Source organism: Pezoporus wallicus, unplaced genomic scaffold (assembly GCF_028554395.1).
Source record: "Pezoporus wallicus isolate ANWC-B61680 ecotype Strahan unplaced genomic scaffold, APGP_CSIRO_Pwel_v1 contig_8705, whole genome shotgun sequence".
Taxonomy (NCBI): domain Eukaryota; kingdom Metazoa; phylum Chordata; class Aves; order Psittaciformes; family Psittacidae; genus Pezoporus; species Pezoporus wallicus.
The window spans coordinates 1,493,347-1,520,982 of record NW_026638439.1 but is presented as its reverse complement, the minus strand read 5'-3'; the positions used below and the strand labels follow the sequence as shown (position 1 = coordinate 1,520,982).

Genomic DNA, 27,636 nt, shown 5'->3' with positions numbered 1-27,636 from the left:
CTTTGATATGTCAAATCACCTTCTTCCGCATCAGGACTGCATCCTGAGTTTCTGTTCAGGCATGCATTTAGGCTAACATACCTGGCTCAAACCCAAGCTGGGGTGAAGCAAAATGCCACTTTGCAAGTGTTTATACGCCTGCGTTAGTGATTTCCCAATCTCACAAGAGCTGTTATTAGTTAGAAAGTAGGAGGTGTGTGTGTGCACTGTGGAATTTTCTGCTGTGTTAGGCCTGTGCTGCTGTGTGCTTTGGAAAGCTTGTCTGTCTTACTCATTCACAAGCCCAAGCTTGGAAACGATGTCCAGGAAAACTAGAGCAGGACAAGCTTTTCACAGCCCCTTTCAGATCTCCTTTCTTTGCAACTGTTGGTTTAAAACCAGATTTTCCTATCTCTGTCCTCTTCTGCATAGTCTTCTTCCCTGCCCTGTCCACTGTCTGCCTTGATACCAGTCTTGCACACGGGGTATTATCAAATGGCTCCTGAGATACTTCACTAGACAGGTTCTCCCTTATTTCCATCAAAAGTAAACTTTCTTCTTGCAGAGATATGTAAAAGAAGACCTGAGCACCCCTCACCTCCCAGCCCCAGGTGAGCAGACGGCACATTAGATCTTTTCAGTGGTTTGGACTGCTTTGCTCCTGCTGCTTGACAAGCCCTGCAGGTTTGTTACTGAGAGTGGAAGAATATAGGCTGTTTATCTAGCCGAAATGAAGAGGAAGCCCTTCTCATCTTCTTAGCTTGCATTAGCCCCTCTCATCCCCTTGGGTGTTGTTTCAGTCCTTGTTAAATCCATTAAACCCTGGGAGATGCTCCATTGCAAAGGATCTGAGTATGTTGTTTTCTACTGATTTAAGAGATACCATTACTAGAACCAATGTCACTCATGTAATCATCTTTAAAGAGCAGAAGTTCATCTATAAGTCACTAATGTGGCCCAGTAGGGATGAGTGTTAGGAGGAAGAGTCCCTCTTTGGAACCAGAAAATAAGTAAGTATCAAATCTGATTGTTATATCCTTTCAGAAGCTGACACAAAGATTGATGGCTAATAAGCATGTATTCTTTATTTGCATTGCAAAATGTTCAGTGCAAACTACAGGCAAGCATCAAAATACTTCATTATTTTGTTAGCCTTCCCTTTTCTTATTGTCTGCTCATGGGTAAGAAACTATATATCAATAAAGGAACACTGAGAAACTCCACTGAAGAAAAACAAGATAACAGATTGCAGGAGGCAGCCTTGGTTCCCTGATTGCTGCTGGGGCTGGTGCCTCTCGCTAGCTCAGAAAGTCAATGGACAATTTATTCTGTACTAAAATATTTTCCCTTCTTTATTTTTTTTACCCGTATATATACACACACAAAAAGCGTATTTCAGATTCAACAGATGGGTGTGATTATAAAGAAAAGGCAGGCTGCTAAAGACAGCAAAAAAACCATTGTCTTTGATTCATGGATTTGTTTCAGTCTGAGAAGCTCAGAGCATTCTTCAGTAAGGGCCACAAGTGATTAGAAAGTAATGAACTATGGAAAAGGGTCAGAAGATGTTGAGATTAGATCGTCATGACTGAGGAGGAGCCAGTGATGAACCCATCTGCATGAAGTGCTGCCTCAGTGTCAGCTGCTCAAAACTGTTGATTTATTCCTGTTATCTTTATGTTTTGCTTCCAAAGAGCAAGATATGAGGGATTAAGTAGCCAAAGATGGGGACATTTTCACTTTATGTTTCATTAGCTTCTGTATGTTTCTGGTTTACTTGCAGCCTGTGCAGATGACCATCTTTTCCTTGTTCGCCTTCTCAGAGATTCATGTTTAAAAGAAGGTTCAAAAAACGTATCCATGTGGAGGGGAAAATTCTCAGGTTAAATTCAAAGCCTCTTTTGATCTCCCTGAGATTTAATCACTGAAAATTCCATGCGAAAGGGAACCTACATTAGACCAAAGAAACAGCATTGCAGATCTCAGAAGTCTTCAGGATTTTTTTCCTTTTCAGGTATAGAAGATCTCATATTAAAATCTGTTTCTGCTTATTTTAATATCTGCACAGTTGAAAGTTTCTTATTGCACTTGTAATTCTATCAAGAGGGTTTGAGGCAAAGGCAGTTCTTAGTAGTGGTAATGTTCCTATCACTGTGATGATCTGGGATGTGAGTGAGGCAGGATTTAGCAGTAGTGCCTTTCAGTTAATCATCTACTGCACTCATCTAACAAAGATAAAGCCAGGCAGCCTGTGATGTCTGGGATTATAATTCTCTGTGATTAATATATGGAAACCTAAAGAGTATCCTTGGGGTATGGAGTTAAATGTTGCATACTGACATCAGAAGACCCTGTCCAAGTCCTCATTACGTGTCTTTTATTTTTAACTAGGAATAGATGGAGAAGAATTATTATCCCTATTTTAGACTGGGGACACACACTGTGGTGTGCTTGCTCTTTACTCAGGAAATGTGTACAAGGGGGAGCAGTTGTGTCTTGATTGCCTGAATCCCAGTGCTGATGCCACAAGGCCATCTCCTGGTGTTTTATTTCTAGTATTATTTTAAGCACTATTTTTAAAGAATTGCTTGGGACATGTGAACACCTAATTTTGATAACTTTGGTGCAATTAGGATGCCAAATTCTCTAGGCAGCTTTGACAGCCTCAGCATATCTGCAGGACAACATATGTATACAGTGTTTTCTTTGTAGGAGTAGAGTAGAAGGATGGTGTAGAATATTAATGAATGTTTCACGGATCCTTTGTAATATCCAGCCATATCTTAGCTCTGTCAAATCCTTAGACTAGTAAAGCTTTGAAATTCTTCAGGGTCATTTGGTCAAAACCAAGTTTTCCTCACTGGGAACTGTGTATATTCAGTAGGTAGAAGAAATAGAAGATATTGGTGCTGAACAGCCAGAGCACATCCCAGTGGATGTACTAAAGCATATGTTTGCAGTATTGAGGAGACTTCAAAATGACAGTCCTTGAAATGTTTCTTAAGAACAAGTCTTCCTCTGTTTCTCCTTTGATAGAACCAAATCTGGGACCCTCTGATCTACCACTTGTTTTCTTTGCCTAAGCCATACTTTGTGCTGGGCAGGGCTTATTTCATCCTTCAGCTCTACTTTGATGCAACTACAAAAGGCAGGCAGTGCATGTTCTTTCCCAGGTAGGACTGGTATCCATCTGTTAAAATAAGAAAAGACTATCTGTATTCTTTCTTGAAAAAACTGAAGTGAGAGCTTCTGGTTTTCATGTCTTGCTTTTGAGAAGTGCAGCTACTCCATTTCTCTTGCCATACCCAGCCATGCAGGTGTGAGTTCACTCTGTCATGAAGATCAGCTGAACATAGAGTTTGTTGTTTGCTGGTCCAGGATATGGTCTCAGAAGATAGCCACCTGGATGGAATATGCATTCTGATGCCCAGTCAGGTGTCACAGGACCTGTTTGTGTTTGTTCTTCTGTAGGCAGCTTTGTGCCATCAGATTAAGGTGGGATTCTTTCCAGTTGAGGCACGTTGGTGCAAGCAGTTATCGTTGCTATTATTTGTCTAATGCTAGTGGTGTGCTGTTGACTTTTAACTCGGAACAGAGCTCTCTGGGTTCTTCTCATATGGCTGTAAAACGATCATATGGTTTTATGGGTCGTTTTTGCTTACCGGACTCCAGTAGTGCTTTTGCAGAGTTACTTGGGAGCACTGGATATTGGCTAAGGGATCAAATGGGACATTGGGCGAGATGCATATAACACATCAGTTACGTACATCAGATGTGCAGAGTTGCAGAGAAGGAGAGGACTCTTGCAGCCCACAAGTGAGAATCTGCCTCAGCCAATTTACAACACTGTGATGTCCTTGTCATTAACACAAGAGGGACGTGGAGCTGTTGGAGCAATCCAGGGGAGGCCACGGAGTTGCTGCGAGGGCTGGAGCAGCTCTGCTCTGGAGCCAGGCTGAGAAGAGAAGGCTCAGGGGAGACCTTAGACATGCTGCTATGGAAGTGGCAGTATGGTGTTGGGGTTTGTCAGACGAAGGCCATCTCTGAAGGGTAAGGAATTACCCATGCAAGTCTGTGTCTGGAGCAGTACCTCTCCAGTGAGTCATATCCAGGAAAGGTGAACTTGAACTCAGTGCTTAAGGGAAAGGGGAACGTACTGTGAGAGAGGGCTTGAAGAGTTTGGCTTGTTTAGTCTAGCAGATCACAGACCAAGAGACAATCTGATTGCTGCCTAAAAATATCACATGGGATTAAAGAGCAGAGAGAGAGAGGAATGTACTGGCTAAGAGCAAAACATGTACATTAACCAGGCAGTAATTTAGGCTGGAAATAAGGCAGCATTTAACCATTAAAGCAAAAGATTCTGGAAGAGAGCAGTGTTGGTGCCAGAATAACAGAGGCAAAGATACTGCCCATTTAAAGATGCAGCTTGAAGCCTGTATGAAGGAGATTATGGTGAGGTAGTGGCCTCTACTATCAGGGCACTGTACTTGGTGACCCATCCAGTCTCTGCCAGCCCAGTAGCCATCGCTATCATCATCCCAGAGGAAATGTGCACTGGCTGGAAAGTTGTTTCTCATAAAATGCCTTCTGGTTACTCACTGACCTGTGACCAGACACACCTTTGAACCAGAGGGCAGAGAACACTTGCTGGAGAAAGGAAGTGTTTTCAAAGCCTTCATATGTCTGTAATACAAATTGGCAGTTCCTACAAAGAACTGGAATTTAGGGAGGTGCAAAGAGGCATTGGATGTGTCTGTGCAGAATTAACCTACTTAATAAAAAGCCTTGGAAGGGGTATATAAATTCTTATGCTCAAGTGTGTAGATGAAACTCTGCTAAATGGGGATTAGGCTGAAGCTTTTAGTAGATGCTGTGAGGTAACATCATCTCTTGCTTAGCTCTGGTAAAGTTTAATGCATCTTCTCTGCAGTACCTGATCCTGGGCATTGTGAGAGGGGAAGTTTTGGATTAGGTTTCTTGAGCAGCATAGAAGTTCCCGGAGTCCTGTTATTTCAAACTCTTTTCACTGTGTAGCAGCCTGCAAGTTACACAGGGCAGGACTGTCATCAGCTCTTGAGTTCCAAGGGATGATCCTGTATTGCTCTTGGGGAGGGTAGAACACTTCATTTGACAAGAAGTAGTTCTTTTCCCCTCTGCCCTCTGGGGCAGGGACTTTGGTTGTCACCACTACAGAAATACACACCAGGCAGATATGCCAGGTTCAACAACCCTTTCCAGGCAGAAGGCCCTGCGTGACATAGCTCATAGACAGGGGTGTAGGGGTCAGTCTGAGTACTGATACTAAAAATGATTTGACTGTGGCCTCAAAACGTATAGCTAATAAAGGCCTGACTCTGCTCCCAGAGCAAGTAACAAACCCCTCTCTGACACTAGCTTCGTGCCTGTCAGCCATCCACCACCCAGAAGAGCTGCTCTTCTAAAGGGCATTCAGAGCTGCACCAAAGGCATGTTCATTTCCTTGGATTTTAGTTTTGGGATTTCTGAGCAGATCCGGTGCCCCAGAGGCTAAAGCTGCTGCTGCCTTTTGGGAAACTCCTGTGCAAAGTAATATCTCAAGGAGAAGACAACAGTCACACAGCACAGCACATCAAGCGCTGGCTTTCATCATTTCAGCAAACACCATTAAATCACACAGCACATCATTTAAAACAAACACTGTAGAAGGGCTTGTAAAATAACAATACAAAGCAGCTCTTAAATTTCTCTGGTGTCAAACCAAGCCAGTTGCACTGGCAAGCGTCCAGCCTCAAAGGTGCATACAGTGTGAGTGTCTCCCTGCAGACAGCCTGGAATTACAGTCCCAGAACTTCATTCCTCCTGCATTATAAGGGGATGAGTTTTTATGGACAGTAAGGACTGTTGCAGGGAAGTGTCATACTGAAATCAGGCAACAGATAACTGCATGGGCAGTGCTGATTTAAGGCTAATGGCATGGTCTTCACCTCTACCAGTGTCTGTGGTCAGTTTTCTGAGAAGTCTGTTTAATGGGGAAGGTGAAAATCCGTCAGGAAATTGCAGGAGTGACTCACAGTGGTTGGTGTTGCCTTTTCTTTTCAGGAAGTATTGAACTCTGATAGCACTGTTTGGCTCTGGAGTGAAGGGCTGTTGGCTGAAAATGCTGTGTTTTGGCTAGAATCTTGTCTGCCTCACCTCGTTTGTAATATGGTTTAATTGCAAGCATTTTCAGTTGGATAAAATATCTACACTTCTGTCCTGATCTCTTTTCCAGATCTTGTGTGACTGACACCTTTGTCTGACAGGTGAAGTGCTTATTCCACACAGAAATCACTTCACCCGTCATCTGAAACTAAGGGAATTTCATTCTTAAATTGAAAGAAGCTCCCTGCCCTTGTGACTTTATAGGGGGAAATGTCCTTTGAGTCCAGTGGCTGTGCTGTTAGGATGTCACTGTGTGCTTCGGAAACTGCTGTCCCATGCACCAGTTTAATGTGTCCCAGCCTCACGCAAGTCTCACTCCTCTTTTCCTATTTACTCTCTACTGCCAGTGTGAAGAAGACTTTGGGGGCCTGGCTAAGCAGGGATGAAATCTCTTGTGAACAGCTGCTGCTGAAGAGGGGGCAGATGGTGATCTGTAAGCATTGGAGCATACACATCCATAGTTACCTGATCACATTTGATGGCTTGCATTTATTACTGCTAGGAAGTTCCTCTTTCTAGAATGATGCTGAACAATTCACTGTTCCAGCCCATTTCTGTTGTCTAGTAAGCTGTATCTAGTAATCATACTGCTTTTCTCACGTTGAAATGGATTTTGCCATTGATGTGCTGGAATAGCAGCATTTGAAAAATGCTCTTGTGTAGGTATTAGTTGGTGGCATTTTTTTATTCATTCTTGCTCTTTCTAGGTGGTGCAGTAGCACTGAGTAGCTTCAGACAGGGGTGAGGAGTGTATGGGAACAGATCCTGAAAAAGTCTGAATGAAAACACATCCCTACCCAAACCAGTATGACTTGGGAATTCTGCTTTTCTTAAGGGATAGAGAAAGGTTAAGTATGTGATTTCTGGATTGTTTCCCTACAACAATTAGTCCGAGATTGAGAAAAGAATAATCCCTTCTTTTTATTGACTCTGCCGTAAGTTTTGTTACTTTGCAGTACAGTTGGATGAGTGGAATGGACTCACCCCATGTTAATCAAGGAGAAGAACCATCACCGTGCAATCACTGATCGGCAATTATAATGTAAAATAACAGCAGTGAACTCAAATTGGCCCTTACTGCCCGTCACTGCTCTGCTTTTTATAGTAATAATATAGTCCATTAAAACCTACAATCACTGTAATGTTTATGCATTATTGGGGAGATAAATTGCATAATTCTCATTTTACAATTTAAATGTAATTATGAGCTTACTAATGACTAAAACCTGAATTTGCTCGACTATCAGTTTTTCTAACACTTGCCAGAATTAGAGGTAATTACTTAGAGCTTACAATAATTATAAGTCCATCTTTTAAATAATTAATGTGCACTTTCATGGTACAAAACAGCTAGTAATCAAATGACCTCTGGCTTTTACAGCAAGCCCATGCAATTAGTCTTATTGTGTAGGTCTATAGAAACGTTCCCATTACAAGAGTCTGTTAAGTTGGCAGGCTTGATATTGATGGCTGTTGTGTTTTATGGTACCAGACAATGATTAAAACAAAACAGCCTTTAGAAACACGGGTAAGGACATTTGCTGAGCCATGGGATGCAGATGCAGGAAAGTAATTCCAGATGAGAGGGGTTTGAAGTTAGGTTCTGGTGTCTGTTGGACTGTCAGGTATTCTGCCAAGGGGATTTCACAAGTCCATTCATCTTTTGCATCTGATCATTAGCCCAAGAAAGAACCAGGAAACTGTCCTGCAGGGTTTGCCTTGTATTAGAACAATCACTTTTGTTGTGGTAGTACCTAGCAGGTTCTTGCCCTAGAGTGGGTGCTGCAGAAGGGTTTCTAAATGTAATGGGATGGCATTGGGAAATAGATACCTAACTTGTGAAGCCCACAGTCTGCTTGCCAGATGCATCTAGCCCAAACTGCCTTACCTTCTGTGCTTAGCATAACCTGGTGGAGAAGCTTTCTTGAGAGCCTAGAGCCCACAAAGAGAAACCAGAAGGCACAAGACTGACTTGGTTGATTTGAGTCCATGTGCCAGAACCTTTTGTAAATTCAGCCCTGTTTCCCAGCAATGCACCATATCCTCTCACTTTGCATTTCTAAACTCCAAATAAAAGGTCTTCATTAGTTAAAGCCAAAGCTGCTAGCAGCAGTGATTCTGGTATTTGCTGTTTCTCCACAAGCCTGTCTCCTGGACAGACTTTTACAATACTGTTTTCTTTGAAGAAACAAACCAAAAGAACAAAATAAAACAACTCTACAAAGGCAAAAATCAAACCTTCAAATCAGTGTCAGCTCTTTTAGGGTCAATATATGCATCTCAGCAGCAGAACTGCTGTATTGCGGTGTGCTAGTGCTCTCTTTGTAGTACAAGTGAAGTGTTGTTGTCAGACTCTTGTTCCTCAGCTCCAGAATCATCCCTTCACCTGCCCTGTCTCCATATGTCACTCTCCTCTCCTCTCTTAGACCCCAGGTGTGCCGAGGCAGTGGCTGTAGTGGCTGCCCTCTGAGGAGACATTACCATCCCTCCTGCAACACCAGAGCATGACAGTGAGCACATCACTTCACCTTTGAACCCCAGTTTACCTGCCTCTAAAAGAAGAATTATGGTAAGAGTTATGTGGCACACGTAATGGGAAGATTAATTAATGTTTATAAAGACTTGGAGGTCTTCAGACGAAAATTGCTACAGTATATAAGTGCAAAGTCATTATGATTATCATTACATTCATTTGCATGTATAGACTGTAATTAGCTGTGGATTGTATTGCATTGACTGTGAATAATTTAAAAGCTCTCTTCATGAAGGTGTCACTTAAAATGTTTTTACATTTTGCATTTAATAATTCCAAGGTTTAGCTACTTTCTCCCTTTCTTTACCTTCTGATAGGGATATATCCTACAGTGTTGGTTTATCGGAGCTCTGCATGTAAATTAGTCTATGTCTCATCCTGTTTTCCTTCCTATTTTAGAATAGAACAGAAAAGAATTCTATGCTGATTAAGGAGCCTGTTTAACACTGTGGGATGTTGCCCTGGCAAGTCCCCCCTGTGCAAACTGTAGGAGGGAGCTTCAGGCTCAGCATTGCACTGGTGCTCATGGGCTGTTCTTAGGGCACCCCCAAACCACCCAGGCACAGTGGCACTGTAGGTGTGATGGGGTATATGTTTATCCATAGCTCTTGTGACAGCTCTGCTGAGTACCAACTCCATATTTGCATGGAGACTCCACTTATTGAGTGTAGAAGGATCCTTATTTTCTCCTTTTCATGCCTTGTAGCATAAAGGAGTGAGGAAGAAGGAGCAGCAGCTGCAGACTTAAATCTCTGGGCTTGTGTCCTTTCAAATGCTTCCCTAGTGTATCTTTAAGCCTTGTTTTGCAAATCCATGTATCATGTATGACAGCTACTCACCTTTTCTAGACGTATTCTCAAGCTGAATGCAAGTAGTCCTTGCAGTAATTCCTGTTCCCTTGGAACTGAATGGATTTGGGGAAAAGAGACGCATCCCCTAGGTTTCTTCAGGACTTGGTTGTAATTGCAAGCAGGTTTGTTCTACTCAGAACTGGAGCAGCTGAGTTAAAAATATTCTACTGTCGAGATCCTTCCATAGTCTGAGGAAGGAGGAGGACAGGCCAGTACCTCTTGCTTGCATAGCTTTGTGGGAGTGACGTTGCTCTAATTTACGTGCCTCACTTAAATGCTTAAAAAAACCCTGAGCATCCATTTTCTTGCTCTGCACCTTCTGAGAATGTGGGCATCTAAATTGTTTAGCTGTCTAAGATCTGTTTGCTCCGATCTGTGCATACATCCACTTACTGTTGGAGGTGAGAGCAGGAGCTGAAGTACTGTTTAGGAGGTGTTCCCCTGCGACTTGAGAATGTGTCGTGTAGGAACATAACAAGCAGTAGGTTTTGATGATCTGTGAAGCCAGGAAGTCAAAGCCAGTTTGTCTGTTCAGTGACCCCAAACCCAAGGCCCTGTCTTTGGAGCTTAGTTGAAGTTTTTATTTTATGCTGTAAAAGCAGCAGCAACTGTGCTTCTTGAGGCAACCACTGAACCCACACTGAGAGTAACATCTCTTAATGAGGCAAAGGAGAAATTGTTTGTATTGCATGTCAGAATTAGGCACATGTTGATAGGAGGCAGGAGCTGCAGCTCCTCTGATACTTGGCGTGGACTGTGCTGTCCCTGTGGTTGCAGCTGCTCAGCCCCCTTTCATGTCAATGTCACTCTACATCCAGTTGAGGTTTGTGCATAAGGCATGTCTGCTGCTCTGTCTTCTCAGTGCAGCACATAAAAGCAGAGATGTCCAGTCAAGTGGCTTATTCTCATCAAGTTTCCCATGACTTCATGTCATGGTCTGGCCTCCTGACTTTAGCTGGAGGTGGTGGCGCAGTGTAGTAGTCAGCAGCACCCCACGGGGTGGTTTCTGGGATGACGTCGGGGTGGTACTAAAGACCACTTGACTTTGTTGTGAGGGAAGGGCTCTTTGTTTTCCAGCACCTGAGCTAACTCTGCAGTTGACAGTGCTATCCATCACTTCAGAGTACCTTGGAAAAACTCATGCTGCCTACAGCAGTATCTGAAACTCATCATCTTCTTAATGTGTTTGTCCCTCTGAGGAAGGGAGGCACAGTGCTGTCATCCCATCCTTACTGGTGGAGAGCAGGAGAATGAGGAGCCTGTGGAAGAGCATGTACTTAAGCAGGGCTAAGGCAAGAGTTGGCATCTTTATAACACTTAAAAAAGGGAAGAGAGTAATTTGTCCTTGTTATCTGTGGTAGATAGAACAAGGACATTTAGGCTTTATACTGCAGCCAAGGAGATTCAGATTGCCTGCTATGGAAGGCTGTTCATGAAATATAAGGTGAGGACTGGAACAGACAGCCTTAGGAGGCCCTGCAGCGGGCAAGGGGCTGTCTCTGAAACACACCACTGAGATACAAGCAAGTAAGTGAGGGGATAAGGTTATCTGTTGTCTGGAAGACCTTTCTGGCCCTGTAATACGAAGCTGCCTGGATCACTCATGCTTTGAGTCCCAGGTCAGCTTCTAATCCCAGGATTTGCCCTTTTCACATGCTGAAAAGTGCATAATTTATAGATCAAGTGTGGGCAGAGATTTATCATAGGGTGATTCAGACAGGCTGAGTTCAGGCATCTAAATGACAGGAGCATAGAGCACAGTGGTTTGGGCCACGTAGCTCAGATGTGTTTGAAGGTTTGATTTTATTTTTTTTTTCTCTTTATGGTTTGAAGAGCAATTTGGGGTTTGGGATTTTCCATCTGGTTCTGCTCCTGTCAGTGTGAGCTACTACTGAGCACAGCACTGATCTCTCCAACAGCAAAATTAGCTGAGGTCAAGCTGGGGACTATCTCTTCCTCAATTATAACAGGAGGCTGGGTACCCCTAATCTTTTAACCTCCAATAAAAGAGAGAATCCACAATGAAAAGCATTTCTGCTTCTTTAGGCTTCTCCTGGAGCTATGAGTCAGCTTTCCAAAGTGATAACTGAAAACTGAATCTTGTTCATTTATTTCAAATGACTACAGGAAATCACGTTATCCTGCAGGTCTGTTCATACCAATATGCTTTTAATTTCTCTTCCTCTGTGGCGAAGTGCACAGTGATAACCTTGTAGGATATGTCTGGATGGCTCCCAGTAATAAGGAGGGTGTGTGTTCAGACTGCAGCTTTGGTTAAAACTATTTAGCACACTCAAGTGTAGAGATTGAAAGAAATGAAGAGTTGTTTACTGTACCCATAAATGTGAATCAATGGCTTGTTAGGCCATGCCAGCCTCATTAAAATTAACTGTATCTGAAAGAGGGAATGATTTTATGGTGATGGATAATCCACCTGGAGTACAACGTTATTAGAGAAGATGTAGGGCCTGGGAACCCAGTGAAAGTAGTTCATTTGAGAAGAGAAGACTGTCGTCAGCAGAATGCTTTTGCAGGTGATTATACATGTTGAATTACAGTGGAGAGAAAGGGCAGGAGCATTGGCTGACCTAACCTGGCATGGCTGTGGTGCCTCCAGTGGGGATGCAGGGATTTACGTCTGCTGAGGACCAGGGTCTGATCCAGAGCCAGAGATGAAGTCCGTTCTGGTGCTTTCAGTGGGTGAAGATTATTAATATATAAATTCACACTGTGCAGCCACCTAAGCCTCACCACACAAACAATACTGCTTCAAGTGAGAATATTGCTCCTCTGAACAGTTACGGCTGCAGGGAACATCTTAGAACAGCTCAGCACCTTCCTGGATGTGCTTTGTCACAACAGGTTCTGTCGTAATCCCACTGGTACTGCATTGATATTTAGTTAAATCAGCACCAAAATAATTAGCACAAAAGGTGTGTCCAGGAAGGAAGATCTTCCTCAGTTCCCTCTGATAGGGTTCCCTATTGGCTCGTCCCATGGAGAAGTTAAGATTTCTCGCATAAAGGGAATAGTGTAAGAATGGCCACACCACATTAGACATTCTCTTCTCCAGATACATGGGCTGAGGAGTGAGACATGACAGCTCGACTTTCTTTTTCGCTGTGCTTTGTCTCAGTGGGTTTTGAGGATGCTGCCTTCTGCTGTGTTGTCAAGACATGGTGCAGTGCCGCTCCTGACCATACCCATTTTCCTGCTGCACAGCAGGAGATGGGTTGCTCCATTGTATTTTGTAAGGGGAGGCTGGGAGACTTCTCTCTGAGTTCCTGGCATTAGGTATGAGAGAAGAACAACAGAGACGAGCACTTTTTTTCAATTTGCACTCTCCCAAGCAGACTAAATGACAGTAATTCTTTGGGGAATCACTATTCACATCAGATCTGCCTGCAAACAGGTCTGCTGTTGCTGTAATTAGGCTTAGTTTACAAAATCCTTCACTAGCGTTTTACAAACTGGCTGGTGAGGTTTTAAGTGCCCAGTTACCTTGAAAACAAAATCATTAAAGTCTCTTATGTTAGAGGCTGAGCAATTGTACCTTAAAAATCTGAGATGAGTGGTTAGCCTCAGTCAGACCTGAAATCTAATCAGACAGCTGTGATTTATCATCTGACAGATAATAAAGGATGCTTAAGAAGGAGTGTGGGAGAGAAGTCAATTTAGGATGACCCTTACCTTGGAACATCCTCCCACCTCCAGGCAATTGGTGCTTTAAAGTCGTTCTGGCTGCTGGAACAGGCAGTGCAGCCTCAGCAGCTCCGTGCTGGACCCAAACTGGGTCCTGCAGACAGGAGAGTTTAATGTGACATCCCCACTGAGAGGCTGCCCCACTCTGTGTACATACATTAGTACCTCCACTCACTAGTCGCAGTCTAAGAAGACCTATAGGTACAACTGTGGCTTGTAATTAGAAGTGACAACCCGTGGCTGTCCTCTCCAACTCCAAAACCTGCTACAACCCCTTCACCAAAGCCACTGGAACAGTGGAACTTTCCCTTTAATGAGACGTGTATTAATAAATTCATCTTGTTCTCTAATCTCCACACACATAGTGCAGTGATTCATTAGCACAGGAAGAAGCAATTTAGATTTCCTCAGATAACAGCAGCTGCCACTAATCACATTAAAGGAGGAAGTGCAGATCTGAAGTTGGGCAAACTAGTCTGGTTGGGAGAAGGTCTTTCATACCAGCCTGTCACCTTCCTCCCAGCTGAAAGGAGGATGGGGCTGCTGGTGGAGGGAATTCCCAGGGACACCAGCAACTCCTCACCTAAGGAATTGCTCCCTGTGCATGGACAGACTGTGGCTGCACTGCGGTCCTCGTGACTAGAGCCTGAGAGAGTGCTCTTCCTGGTGTGTACAACTTCACTGGGACTTTAAGGTGTGCAGAAACAGCCTGTGCACACAGTGCTTTGTGCAGAGCTTCCTCTGTTAACACAGAGACACCACGTTTTGAACTAGAATATAGTTTTCAGAATTGGTCAGGCATCACTTGCCAAGGGTGTGCTCATGTCCTCAGTGGAAGCCCCTTGGGGATACTGCATTACCTGGGCAGAACAACAGCAGGAAAAAAGTTGTACTTGGCTTTTTGGAGTGAAGAATGCAATGTTGGGGGGTTGTGTGGGTTTGGGGAGCTTCCTGTTGTTCTTCAAGTATGATGGTGGCTCAGATGGTACCTGTGCTGAGCAGCATGAGCTGCTGATGTCAGTACTCACAGCAATAGAGGACCATCCAGGCCGGGTGCACTGGCAGCAGCAGCTTTAGCTCACGGTCTTCTTTGTGCCAGGCATCAGAAGCAGATACTTTAGCCTGAAAGTGTTGAAACCCCCAACAGACAGATGAGGAACAGACACCTCACAGGAACCCACACTGAAAGAAAACATTGATATCCTTTCCTCCATTTTGACAGCCATCAACTTCTGACAGCCATGATAGGCCTGTGTATTTCCAGTGCCTTTCCAGATCTTTGTTGCTCTTGCTTCAGGAACATCCCATGGCAGTGAGTGCTGTAGGCTAATCACAGTATAAAAATACTTCCTTTTGCTGCCTTCAAAGTTTTCTCCTTTCAACTTCTCTGAAAGCTCCTCAGTGATGTGGCTGGCAAGAACAAAAGGTCTCATGGTCCCTCCTCAACCTGCTGGTGATGTTGCCTTCATTTGTCACAGTGGTCTTGTTTGTGCCCTTTGGGAAGCAGTGGTTTACTCACAGGTCTTTGTATATGAAGAGGTATGTTGTTGGTTGGTTTAGCTCTATGTGAAAGATGGGAGATTCAGGGCCATGGCCACCCAGTGCAAGGGATGGGGAGGTTTGCTCTGACCCTGGGGTGGAAATTCACAAGCTCACTGAAAAAGAAAAAAAAGGATTCTCTGAGTATCTTCCAGGTTCATAAAAATCGATGGAGTCCTTCTTGGTTTGGGAGTGGTGTAAGAAATGAAATGGATGGGGTAATAGGAAAAACAGGAGGCAGCCTGTCCCCAGGCCCTGCTGCCACTCTGCTGTGTGTATCAGCTGTTCCACGCTTGGGCCACATGCTCTGCCCTGGAGCAGAGCAATTGTGTAGCTTTGCCTGATGTCCAGCCTCGCCTGTGTTTAGTGAAATCAGGAGATCAAAGGAATGAGAGTGCTCCCTTCACCAGCGCTTCAATCGGTGAGAGGAGCAATTAAAATAGGAGTTAATCTAAGGAAGATAAAAATGCAGATTTTTAATAGGAGCTGTTAGAGTCACCTTGAACTTGTGCTTAGTGCTGTTTAGCCTGGGTGATTAAAGACATTTACACTCTATGAAAAACCTTGCTGTTCTAATATGAAATCATAGAATCACACAATTGTTTAGGCTGGAAAAGACCTGTAAGATCATCAGGTCCAACCATTAACCCAGCACTGCCAAGGCAACCACTAAACCATGTCCCAGAGCATCACGTCTGGTGTTTTAAATACAGTGTGTATTCACTGTACATGGTTGTCAGCTTTGCCAGGTACCAAAGCTCTTTTTTTTCTTATCCTGGGAGCCTCAGACATTATTAACTGATCTATAACATGTCCTAAAACAACTTCACTGTGAACAGTTGCTCCTTTCTGGTCCAGCCAGTATATACCACGAATGGAGGCAGCCAGGCCTGCGGGGATGGTGCCTCCTCTCCCCTGGAGGACAGCAGAATCAATGAGTCCTCAACTGTGAAAAATAGAATATTCAGTAACTTGAGGTAATCTTTAAGCTTTTTATGCCCCCGCAAAGTAAAGGTGGCTGTGCTGGGTGGTCCTGTGAGCAGGGGCTCCTTACTATTGCTGCTTGACCATCCTAATGGGGTTGAAAACATTTCTAGGGTTATTAGGAGCTCCCAGTTCTGAAATGGCAAACTGAAATTTTATGAGCAGGATACATATTTACAGAGAAGCCATGGAGCTTTGGTATTTTCTACCTATCCTAGTAAAAACCTTGTTGGAAACGCTAATGCACTGAAAGAAGTAATGCTGTTTATGCCAATAAGCTGCATGTAAAAATGTTTAATCTCTTTTCCTCAGGTCTTTCTGATTGTTTTTAACCGTAACAGCCAGTAAAGATCCAATGCAGTTTCCACTGACATGTGAAAGCTTCTTTTTATCTGTAGCTGGTGCTGAACTAGTTCTTAAATAAACCTCCAGTCATCACTTGAAAGGACTGTGCTAAGTATATTATAATGGAACTCATAATAAACACATTTCCCTGCACTAATGCTATAAGTATAAAATAGCTCAGGTTTCTGTGTTAACTACCTTGCCAAGAGAGGTAAATGGAATTGAAACATCACTTCTGTCATTTATGCAGGGGAGTGAGAGACACACTTGCTCATTACAGGTACTTGAGGGCTGTGTTTAAATGAAACACCTTATGTTGGCTTGCCCTTGAACCGTCCCCTTTGTCCAATTAAGCAGAACTCTGTGAAAGAGAAACATAGCTTAGAGCTTGCCGTGCAAACTGTAGGGCACTAGGAAGACTCAGATCTAATCCTGCCATCATGAGTGGTTTGAAAAGTTTAAATCAATGGTCTGTGCAAAATCAATTATGAAGCAGACCAGTTTGCCTTTGTGGTGAATGGGGCTTATACATCTGTGGTGTGCTTTCTTGTTCAGAAAGGATTCTGTTTGAAGTCTACGGCAGCAAATATTGGGAGAGAAACCAAACGGCTTCCTCCTTAATGATAAGCAAAGTAGCAGCCAGAGCTGCTTTCAGACCACTGAACTCAATGCCTCAGCTGGTGATGGTGGCTCTTTTGCTGTCATGGCTCTTGTGCTGACATGCTTCAGGCCTTCTAGTAAATTCATTGGTCCTTCTTCACTCTGTTATTTTTGTGAAAGCATGGATTTGGTTGACAGTGCAAGTTACTGCAGCAGAGTCCCAGCTTGTAGTGATTTCACTTGAGTCCTTGTTTAATATTTAAAAATGTTGTTGAGCATTCACAAGTTGTCACTGACATCAAGGGATGTTCAGTGTCACTAATGGAAAAGCTCTCTTTAACTTTAGTAACTTCAGAGTCACACCTTAGATCCAGGTATGAGTTCACATTCCCGAAGATGAGCACAGGACCTGCTTATTGTAGGGTACTGCAAAATACTGATGCTGTCAACGGTTTCCACACAGCCTGATTCTAGCTTTACTTCTGTTAGGAGACGAGGTGACATATACAGTGTTCAGTGCAAGGAATTGCGGTGGTACAAGAGAAAAGGAGTAAGGAGGCATTTCCAGATATAAAACCCTTTTGGATATAGTTCTCCAGATATAAAGAAAAGAATTTCATTATGAGAATGATCAGACATGAGCAGAGGTTATGGGTTATTTACCAGTGGAGATACATAAACCAGCAAAGTCCTTGACACTCTGATCTGGTTGGGACAGCTTGGAGCTGGCCTAAAGCCCTCCAAAGGTCCCTTCCAACCCAGATAATTCAGCGGTTCTGTTTCTTACCTGGTCCCGCATCCATCCTGTAACATCCAGTGTCAACATATGACAAATAACTATCATTAAAAGCATTTTCTGGTTGGTGGTGTGCATTTAACACTCTCCAGTGCTTGAAGGTAACTCAGAACAAATCAGAATCCTCAATGAAACAAGTCAGTGTCACCAGTAAGTGATTTGGTTTCCCTGCGCATCAGATATTTCCAAGGGAGCAGAGGCAGTGCTGTACTTCCCATTATTAAATCACAGGTTTGAACTCTGTACGTTTTTCTCTGTCAGTAGCTGCATGTCCTGGCAGTGCAAACAAAGGTAGAAATGTGAATTGCTGGGAAAGACCAGCTTCACTGCAAGCATCTACCGGTCACCTCACCAGCTGCATTGAACTGTGCCCCGTCTTAAAGGAGAGATGAACTGTGTAAACCCAACAACAGAAAGCAGATTCTGGTCTCTTCTTTCACTGGTTTTGCTTCCTTCTTCCAGTATTTCTCTTTTTTCCTCCTCCTGGGCATTTTTTTCAGAACTGTGTGATACTTGATATGACACAAGTGAGTAATAAAGCAAAAATTGTTGCAGTCATTTTAGTTATAGAGTGCCATTAAACTTGTCATTTATTTGCTGTCATTTAATTGACAGAGCTTGTATTAGGAGTAATTGCCAAAGGATTTCTGCTGCTGGGGATGGGGTATGGAATGATAAGGAAAGGAAGTGCTTCATCTTGTCTCCATTGATCAGGAAATATTGTCTTGCCATAATGTTATGCTCAGGCTGCAGGTCCACCTTGGTTGTACGAAGTGCCAAGGCATAGGAGAAACAGTCTATTTGTTGGGTTAAGTCAGGCACAGTCCATGGAATTTGAGGTACTGCTTGAACAGCAGCAGGATAACTCTTCAGGAATCCTTTTAATAAAAAGTCAGTTCAGAAGGGAAAGGTGGGTATGGAACTATAAAACTTGATTGTATTTTTGGCCTCATTAGAGCCTGAATAGGGATGGGGAAAGAGGAAAAAGCAGAAGAGGATGAAACTCCACTTTTAAATCGTCAAGCAGCAGTAATGAGAGGTCTGCCCATAGAAACACCTACCATAGCTGAAGGAGACACAGAGACAGCTCCTCATGTGAGTAACCTGCTCCAATGGCAGGAGTAGACTGAATGGCAATCCATAGAGAATATTACAGATTTTACTTTTCCAGATTTACCATTTTACTGTAGTATGAAGTAGTATTGGGATGATTTTAAAACAATGCAGTTCTTACACTATGACTTATGACAAGAGATTCACTCTGACGTTCTTCAGGGCAGCACCACAGAGTCCCTCAGAACCCCCTCCTCTTCTGCCACCTCTTTTTTGTAGAGCTATGGAGCAAACACTGTAATTACAAGTTGGTACAAGTGAAATTGATTGCCCACTGGCCTGTTTTTAATTAGAATCAGGCAAGCTTAGTAATCTCCTAACATGTCCAGGAAAGCTGGATGAGTGTTGAAATGCACCCGTGCATTTGATTGATTGAAAAATTCAACCAGCTTCTGAAATGAAACCCATAAAAAACAAAGCACGTTCTGGGATGTGAGATTCACTTTCCCACGTAGAGCACCAATGCTGCTAAACAGGAGGCTGCAGAAGAAAGACAGGAATATTTAACAGTTAATAGCCAGGTTCCTGTTTCAGAGAAACAATTCTTTTAGAACTGAGGGAGAGACAAGGTCTTATAATTGCCTATTTCATACCAGGGATGTAACAATCACCACTCTGAGACACACAGGCTGAAATCCATCCCTCCTCCAGCTCAGAACACAATCTGTCCCACTGAATTTGAAGCCCGGCACAGGAATATATGTCATCTAGTGGCTCCTGTGGCATTTGCAATAGATCTCACATTTTCTGTCATAGTTACTGGAAAATACCAAGGTATCTCAGAAATCCTGGCAGAGTATTGATTGGAAAATGCTGGGGGAGGGTTGAGTTTAAAAGCAAGCAGTGTTCATCAAAGGAGTTGCTGATGGTTCTAACACATGCTGATAGCTTGGAAGGGGCTTCCATGCAGGGCATTACCTCTGAGGAAATAACTCCCAGCCCTCTCTTTGAGAGCTGAGATGGCACCAAAGAATTCCACGTGCAGTGCAAGAGTTTCCATTAAAGCATGCTTTAAACCAGCTCCAGCCTGAGGCTGACCTCTCTCCAGAGGATGCTGTGATGGACATCAGGCCAGCTGGGCCTGACTGGCATGCAGGTACACGAGGTCACAGCTATCAAAAATGTCAACTTATATCAAGCTTTCCCCTGTCATGCCCCAAAATACTTCACTGAGACATGTAAGTACCTAGATATGGATTTAGATGTTTATCTTTTAAGCACCTAAGATAAAAAAGACTGCAGGTTTGATCTCCTGTGGCTTGTGTTTCCTCTCTGCTGTGATGAGTGAAACCTCTCTCTGTAGCCACTGTGGTCTCAAGGAGAAGCTGTCTTCTCCTTGTCTAAAACTCAATTGAGGTAGGGCCAGACCTGGCCAGCAGCACAGAGCCCAGGGTCTTGCAGGGTTGAATTTCATAGCAAGGGGTAGGAAGTAGGAAGCTGAGGCTGGCATGGCTTCTCTGAATCCAAACAACCCCTAACCCTCAGGGTTGAGGGCAGATTGCTGCTGATGGCTTTGTGATGTGGTAGCATAAAGGAGGGTAGGAGAGAGCAGTTCTTGGAGGGTAAAATCTAGGGGACAGTGTTGTTCTATAGGTAGCCTCTTGTCTTGGAGGGTCTTTCTGCAGTGTGCAGAGCCAGTGATCAAGGCCCCTGCTCCACAATCCTAGCACTGTGCCTCCTCATCTCAGCATTTTAAATCCACTTACAGCACCAGTATCATCTTCTAAATCTGAAGTGTCACTCCATTAGCCATTACTACTGCTCTCTCCTTCCCCACCTCCCTGGAAAAGCTGAACGTGATTCCTCCTCTATCCCCCAGTTTCTCTCAGTAGAGGATTTTGTCAGTTTATGTGTTGTATCTGCTTGAAGGAAGCGTTTTCTTCTTGCCCACTTTGTTGTGCCTCCTTGTAAGTGTGCTTCCCCCTCTGCTCTAACGTACTGCACCTGGTGGGTTGGCTTTCTTTTAACACTGGAAAAGTATTACCCTCATTAACCTCCTGGTTGGTAAAATAAGAGCCACAACTCGAGGGCATTTATATGAAGCTGACTTCTTATCCAAGACTGGAATAACAAGAATTTCTATGGGATGAGAAGCACAAGGGACAGGCACTAATTGGCCTTTTAAGCAACTCAAGCCTAATACTCTCTTCCTGTTAGTTCTTCATTTTACTGAGCTTTGCAGTTACAGTAATAACATGGCTTGAGGAAGTCGGGGCTGTGTTGGTCCAGAGGAGGGCCCCAAAACTGATGAGAGGGATGAAGCACCTCTCCTGTGAGGAAAGGCTGAGAGAGTCAAGATTGTTCAGCCTAGAGAACAGAAATATTCTGAGGCGACCTTATTGTGGCCTTTCAGTTCTTGAAAGGGCCACAGTTATAAGAGACATGGGGAGAAACTTTTTAGCAGGGCCTATTATGGTAGGATGAGGGGTGATGGTTTTAAACTAAAAGAGGGCAATTCAGGCTGGATGTGAGGAAGAGATTTTGTACAATGAGGATGGTAAAACACTGGCTGCCCAGAGAGGAGGTGGATGCCCTGTCCCTGGAGACATCAAGGCCGGGCTGGATGTGTTTCTGGGCAGCCTGATCTAGTTGAAGATGTCCTTGCGCATTGCAGGGGGGCTGGAACTGGATGAACTTTGAAGGTCCCTTTAAACCCAAACTGTTCTATGTCAGTAATTCTATATTGGCTTAAAGATGGTGAACACTTTAATAAACTGATCTGTAGAGCCGGTGTGAAGTGCCACAGAGAAGAGACAGGCGTGTGGGGACTGAGAGCTGCTGTTTGCTCCAGGAGGCAGCTTTGCTCCACCTGCAAGTCCACGTCCCTGTTGCTCAGGTATCTGCTCTTGCCTAATTAAATTGTCTGTGTGCTTAGGCGGGGAGAGATGCAAAGTGCAGAAGCAGTGCACCGTGCTTACAGAAGCCAAGCGATTCCGGCAGCAATCATTGTAGGAGTTAGCTAATGGCAGGGTACGGGGCCTCCTGCTGAGTTTCCATTACCTTGTAATTTTCAGCTTGTTCACTGTTGCAAGAAAGCCCCTCTGTCTTGTAATTCCTCCAGCATTCACGTCTCATCTTCTGCAGGCTTGAAGTACATAAGATGCTTTCTGCTGGGGATTTATTGAGATAAGTTATTGAAGTCAAGCAGTGAGGCAAGCATCCAATATTATGCTATTCATCTCTGAATTTATGTTCCCACTTGCTTTTGAAGGTCTAATGTAATCACAAACAATTTGTTTTGTATATGTTTAAAAATTCATAATTTTCTTGTACAATGGAAAAAACAGCACTTGTAGCTCATTAGTGGTGGGATTCACAAAACATCTGGCTTTTCCTTTTGATGTAATTTCTGTGTGACTAAAATTCTGCCTTCGTTTGGAGCAGTTCAAATGAGGAGGTACAGTCACTCCGCCAGAAACCCATTAAATGTGCCCATGAGTCAGCTTGTGTAATCTTCCAAGTACTTTTGAGAGAATTATCATCTCTTTTTCCTCTGTGGCATACTCTGATCAGCTTTCCAGGCTGTGGGAGAACCCCTTGTGCTTGACTCTCTCATAGGCAGGGTCTCTGTTCCTCAACTCTCTCTTCTTGCTGCTATGTTAAACCCACTGTGGAGCTCCATGTGCTCGGAGCTGTACACATGCTTCAGTGAGCAGTGCCTCTTAATGGGCTTTCAGCTTACAGTGAAAGGAAAGCAGTAGGATGGTCCCTACCCTACAGCTGTTGATGTTAGCAGAGGTGTTAACATGGTTTACAAATATGCCAAGCACATAAGAACTCCACTAGGTAGCAACTCAGTTCAGGGGAGCTTAGTGCTTCTGGAATAAATCAGAGCAGTCTGGTCAATCTCACTCCCAGGTGAGACATCCCAATGTCTGTGGTTGAGCTGGGAATTAACTGAGCCTTCGTCTTCCTGTTCTTTAACCACAAGCCAGGCACTTATTTTTGAGGAGCTGACATTTGACTGTAAGCTGAATGGTTGGAAAGAACAAAAAGACCCCAGGAGCCACAGCAAATGAAGGTTCAAGTGCTGATCACAAGCCGCACCACTGGTGTAAAGCATGGGCAAGGTCTTTAGGGCTTATTCCAAAGCACACTGGAGTCAAAAAGAGGCTCTTCTAAATGTCAGGTCAGGAACTTACTACTGTTGTGTCAGATGTTAGAGCTGTTGCTGCTGTGTACTGCTAACATAATAGTGATTTTCTTGCAGGGCAACAAATCACAGTGCCCAGGTTGATAGGGAGGAAAATGTGACCAGCCAGCAAAATTGCCAAATTTATAGAAACAGTGGAAGATCCTGGGTCTGCAAAATCATACATTAAGCAGGATATGTTTTCACTTTGTACTAGGTTAACAATATTCCTGAGCTATTCAGTTGTTCCTGAGAAGAAAGGTGAGAAAACAGCCGTAAGCACAGTGAAGCCTCACATAAAACTTCACAGGAGGGTTCTCAGCCTGAATCAGCAGCTGATAGCCCTTGATTCCACGTCCTGCCTTATCAATCAGCCTGTGCAGGTTTGTGCATTTATCCAGCTTAATCCACTTGCAGCCTAGTTGAAACTGCAGAAATTCAGTGAAGATCTGCACCTGCCTGGGGTGGCTGTTAGAGGGCTCAAGCTGCAGCTGAGCTCTTTCCATAAAGGTTTGTGTTTCCAAATAGATGTGCAAAGCCCTGTGGGGGCTGTCCTGTTACTGGGAGATGTGCACACTCTCTCCAAGAGTATCTTCTTCCTTCAACCATCCTGCTTTGATTTGTGTTACAGTTCATGTGTCTTTGGGTGTGTAAATGTACTATGTACTCATGTAATAATGAGCAACTGAATAGCTCAGGAATATTAGTAGAGGCATAACCATATACTGGTGGTGGTGGGTTATCTCTGCCTCCAGTTTATACCTATTTCTCTCATTGCTTATTAGCCTTCTCTATATATCCTGTTAGTCTGGCAGGTTGCAGTTTACATTCCTGAGGGAAAACCTCATTTCCAAGGCACATCCACTGGTTACAGTATCCTGAAAACAGGTTTCATTGGCATGGGCCATCACTTTCTCAGTCTCCAGCTGTTTGGTCTCCCTCATGGAGATCATGTCAGACAGAAAAAATGACTTTCCCAGAGGATTCTGTCTTTGCTGCAGGGCAGAAGGGATTTACAGGCAGCAGAAGCAAAGCTGAAATCAAGCTGAGCACAGGCTGCCAGTGGGGGCTGGCATAGGAGTCAAGTGCCAGGACCCCAGAGCCACTCAGTCAAGTACAGTGTGGACACAGTTAATGAGATTTGGGGTTCTGGCTCCTATGGTCACTTTTTAATATTGTGCTTGAAACATTCCAGCTGGTCAGGGAGCATCTCTGGCCACCCTAGGTTTGGGCTGGCTCCCTGTCCGTGCTCTCTAGTACTTTCCAGTTATGACCATGGGCTTGTGTTAGCGGTAGATGCTGTGGTGAAGCCAAGGAGGTTTATTCCGGCTGCCCACAGCCACTTGCCAGGCTCAGAAGGTGGGTTGGGATGACCACGAGCAAGGCTGCTGAAAGCCACAGATCTTGGCTGGCTTCAGCCCTGCTGTGGTTGTGGGTGGAGCTGAGGATGGATCTCCTCATCCCCCAGCATTTGGGAGGTTACGTTTTGCTGCGTTTAGATGTGGTTGAAAGGTAAGAAACAAATTGAGCTGTGAACTTGGACCATAGTTTGGGAGCTGGGTTTATTCTCTTGTCACTAAATACATCTGGAGGAGGCTGCTTACTCTGAGAGATTTCTGTGTACATCTCACGCTTGTGTGCTCTAGTAGATCTTCCCTAGTGTTTCTTCCCTTGCTGTTAGCTACTGACACACTCAGGCTGTTCTGAAGTAGTGTCTGTTTGCCTGCCCTGGAGTTTGTGTTCTGGGGAATTTCCTAAAGGTTGAGGAAGGCACAAGTTGTTCTATCAAAACAGAACTTTGAGAACAGTGTAAATGTGTGCACCAGGTTTAATCCTGATGTAAACACTAGCCCTGTTCTGCTGAGGGCAGCAGAGTTGCTTCACTTGTATTTACTCACAGCTTTGGTAATTTTTGTTGTAGCTCAAGAGTATTATTTCAAGAGTATGAGAAAACATGTGATCTGAAAGTCCATCTAATCATTTCTGCCTTATGTTATGCATATTTTTTTATTCTCTGAATGCACTATGGTTTTATTAGCCATAATCTATCAGGTTTAAAACAAAGTAGAGCTTGGAAAATTTCTGCTTCTATGCCATGGCTTCTAGTATTAGTCAGACCGTGCTCTGAGGTTTTAGAATATCCTCATGTGTGAGTTGACACGGAGGGGAACATGTGTGTCCTTCTGCCTGTTTGTATTTGTCACACTGGAGTCCTGGGCAGTCTTTGCTGCAAAATCCCAAACCCATTTCCCTCCTAAGTGTGGGTCTGATCATGAGATTTCAACACCCCCTGCTTCCTCTTTCACTGGCAGAATGTGCTTCCTTGGAATGACTGCTGCAGGTCCTGACACAGGACAAAACACACGCAGGCATGCAAAATCCTGCAGGCAAAGAGGGTAGACAGATTTCCATGCAGCAGATGGTGAGGACATTGCAGGGAGAGCAGACGACAGCTAGCTGTGGAATAGAGCAACTCTGAAAGGCAGAAAAATAAGACAACTCCTAGCACACTCCATTCTCCATGTGTGCTGTGCTTCAGACGGCATTGTTTTGTATTGTGGTCTTGGTTGGTTTGCTCCAACATGTGATAAACATTCATACACCTTCTCATAGGCAGCAGGCTCCCAGGATACACAGAGCTGCTGGGTTCAAGCTTCCCAAAATGCTGGGTGGTACGTAACACATCTGTGAAGTGTTTGCAGCATATGGTGCGTGTGGAGTCTGTTTGGATGATCACCACAGCCTCTTCTAGCCCCAGGGCCTATCAATCCCTGTCCACTCTCAGCACAGAGGCTGCTCTGAGCCTTGGCACAGCTTTTGGGTTGGCTTGCCCTAGGGTTGGCAGTTCCGCACAGCCTTTGGAGCCCTGGCTCAGCAGTAAATACAGGAGTGAGCTTGCCTTGATGGGGACATCGTGCCATGTAGCTCGCACATCAGGTGTAGGGGAGGGTTTGGACCTACACTTCCTTCTCCTAGGCACAGTCCTGAAGCAGAGATTTTCTGTAGCATCATGTTTTTCAGGACTGTGTTTTCACATGTCCAGCTCAGGCTGTTTGCAGTATAAGCCCTCTGTCTCTTACACAGCTGACTTGCTTCATCTCCCCACCTTTACATCTGGTTTTGTCTGGGGGTTACCTGAGGACTTAAAGAATCAGTATTTGTGAAGGGATAGAATCATAGAATCATTAGGGTTGGAAAGGACCTTAAGATCATCTAGTTCCAACCCCCTGCCATGGGCAGGGACACCCTACGCTAAATCATACAATTGCCTGAGGTGTTACTAAATCCATGTCAAAGGATTTTCATTCATGTGTTTATTATCCACTTGGTTTTTGCACCTTGCTGTAAACACATGGCTGTAATCACTGCGAGGCACACTGCTGGTTGAAGCAGCACCCTGGTAAAACATGACAGCTTTTGTCTTTACCCAGCGCTTTCAGAGCTTCAGAGGGAAGAAGATGGGGAATTCAAAAGTGATCTCATTATCCTCTATTGTGCATTAACAAAACCCTGGCACTAGCGCAGCGAATACAGATGGACGTGAAAATAATTGCTTGGTGCAAGTCGGATTTGGATTTTTCCTCTCACTTTATTATCTGGATGCTGAGGGGAATATTAGTGAGTTCTGCTGTGGGAAAGTAGGTCAACATCAACCCTGGGACAGAGGGGAAATGTGGTCAGAAAGTACAAGACTGACCCGCTTGTGGATGGGCAACTGAAAGAATGTGCTGAAATGACATCCAGAATGATTCCACATCTCTTCCTCTGCTTGTGCCTTTGAAGAGCCTGGCAGTGAAGCAGCTGTGTAGGCATATGTCCTTTACAATAAAAACGGAGGAAGAAACCCTGTATTGATTTAGACAAGTCAAATATTTCTGTTGCTGCAACTGTGCCAATAAAATCAAGACTATTTTGGGAGCTTCTGGCTTGTGACAGGCCAAGGGGTGTGTATCCTGCAGGAGAACCTCCCCCAGGGGTGGTAGGGGCAGTGGGAGAGGATTAATGCTGCACTGCTGAACCAGGCATAGTGCACAATGTTAGGAGAGCTTTGCTGTAATGAAACCTGCTGCCTCCAGACTCTGAATAGCAGCTGCCAGCACTGTGGAGAAGCTCGGCACAATAGAGAAAAGGTCAGACCGAAAAAGCGGAGCTGGAGTGAGAAAGTAGCAAAGAGAAAAGGGGAAAATAAGCGTGTAAGAGAAAAAGTTGGGTTTTTTCCTTTGGGAACAGCTGCCTGCAGCATTCCTTGTTGGGAAAGGCATCCATGTGGGAGATGGGCTTTTCGGGGATTTCAGTGATTTCTCCCAGGAACTGGCCAGTAGTTCTGTAGCCTTTAACAGCCCCAGGGAAGTGCCACAGTTAATCCATCTTCCTTTTGTCTTACCTTTGTTGGACTGCCATGATGCAGTGGAGTCTCATCATGCAAGGTGCCATACCAGCTACACTAAACACTCCTGCTGCTCCAGGATGGTTACAGTTTGGGTGTAAGAGAAGAGGCGAAGCTTATGTAAAGCAAAGGAAAGCATGAGGAAGAAAGGAGGCATATTACCTGTCCTCCTTACTGTCAAGAGCTCTGGGAAAGCCAGACTTACAACGCATGAAACTCAGCACTTTCTCTGAACTCCACTGTTCTACAGCTAAAATGGATTTAAAAAGGAGAAAAGTGTCACTTCTTCTCACAAATGACATAGGGAGCATTGACTCACTTGACTGCAATTTGGAGCAGTGTTGGTCTGATTCAGCTCTGGGGAACAAATAAATACCAGTGAGTGCACACAGGAAGTTTTGGACAAAGCTCTTATGAACCACTTAAGCCTAGTCAGGAGACTGGAAAGGAATTTTCCCATGGCAGACCTGATAAAAGATGTGATGCTCAGAT

At 44.2% G+C, this 27,636-nt stretch overlaps 1 long non-coding RNA gene across 1 annotated transcript in view; it reads left to right on the top strand.

Moving 5' to 3' along the window:
- Positions 1-26,675, top strand: part of LOC130599902 (uncharacterized) — an 82,034-nt gene extending 55,359 nt beyond the window's left edge. The window contains exons 3-4 of the long non-coding RNA XR_008972317.1: positions 18,266-18,422; positions 26,189-26,675. This is a non-coding gene — a long non-coding RNA (uncharacterized LOC130599902). The remainder of the gene's footprint in view (positions 1-18,265; positions 18,423-26,188) is intronic.
- The last annotated feature ends 961 nt before the right edge of the window (positions 26,676-27,636 follow it).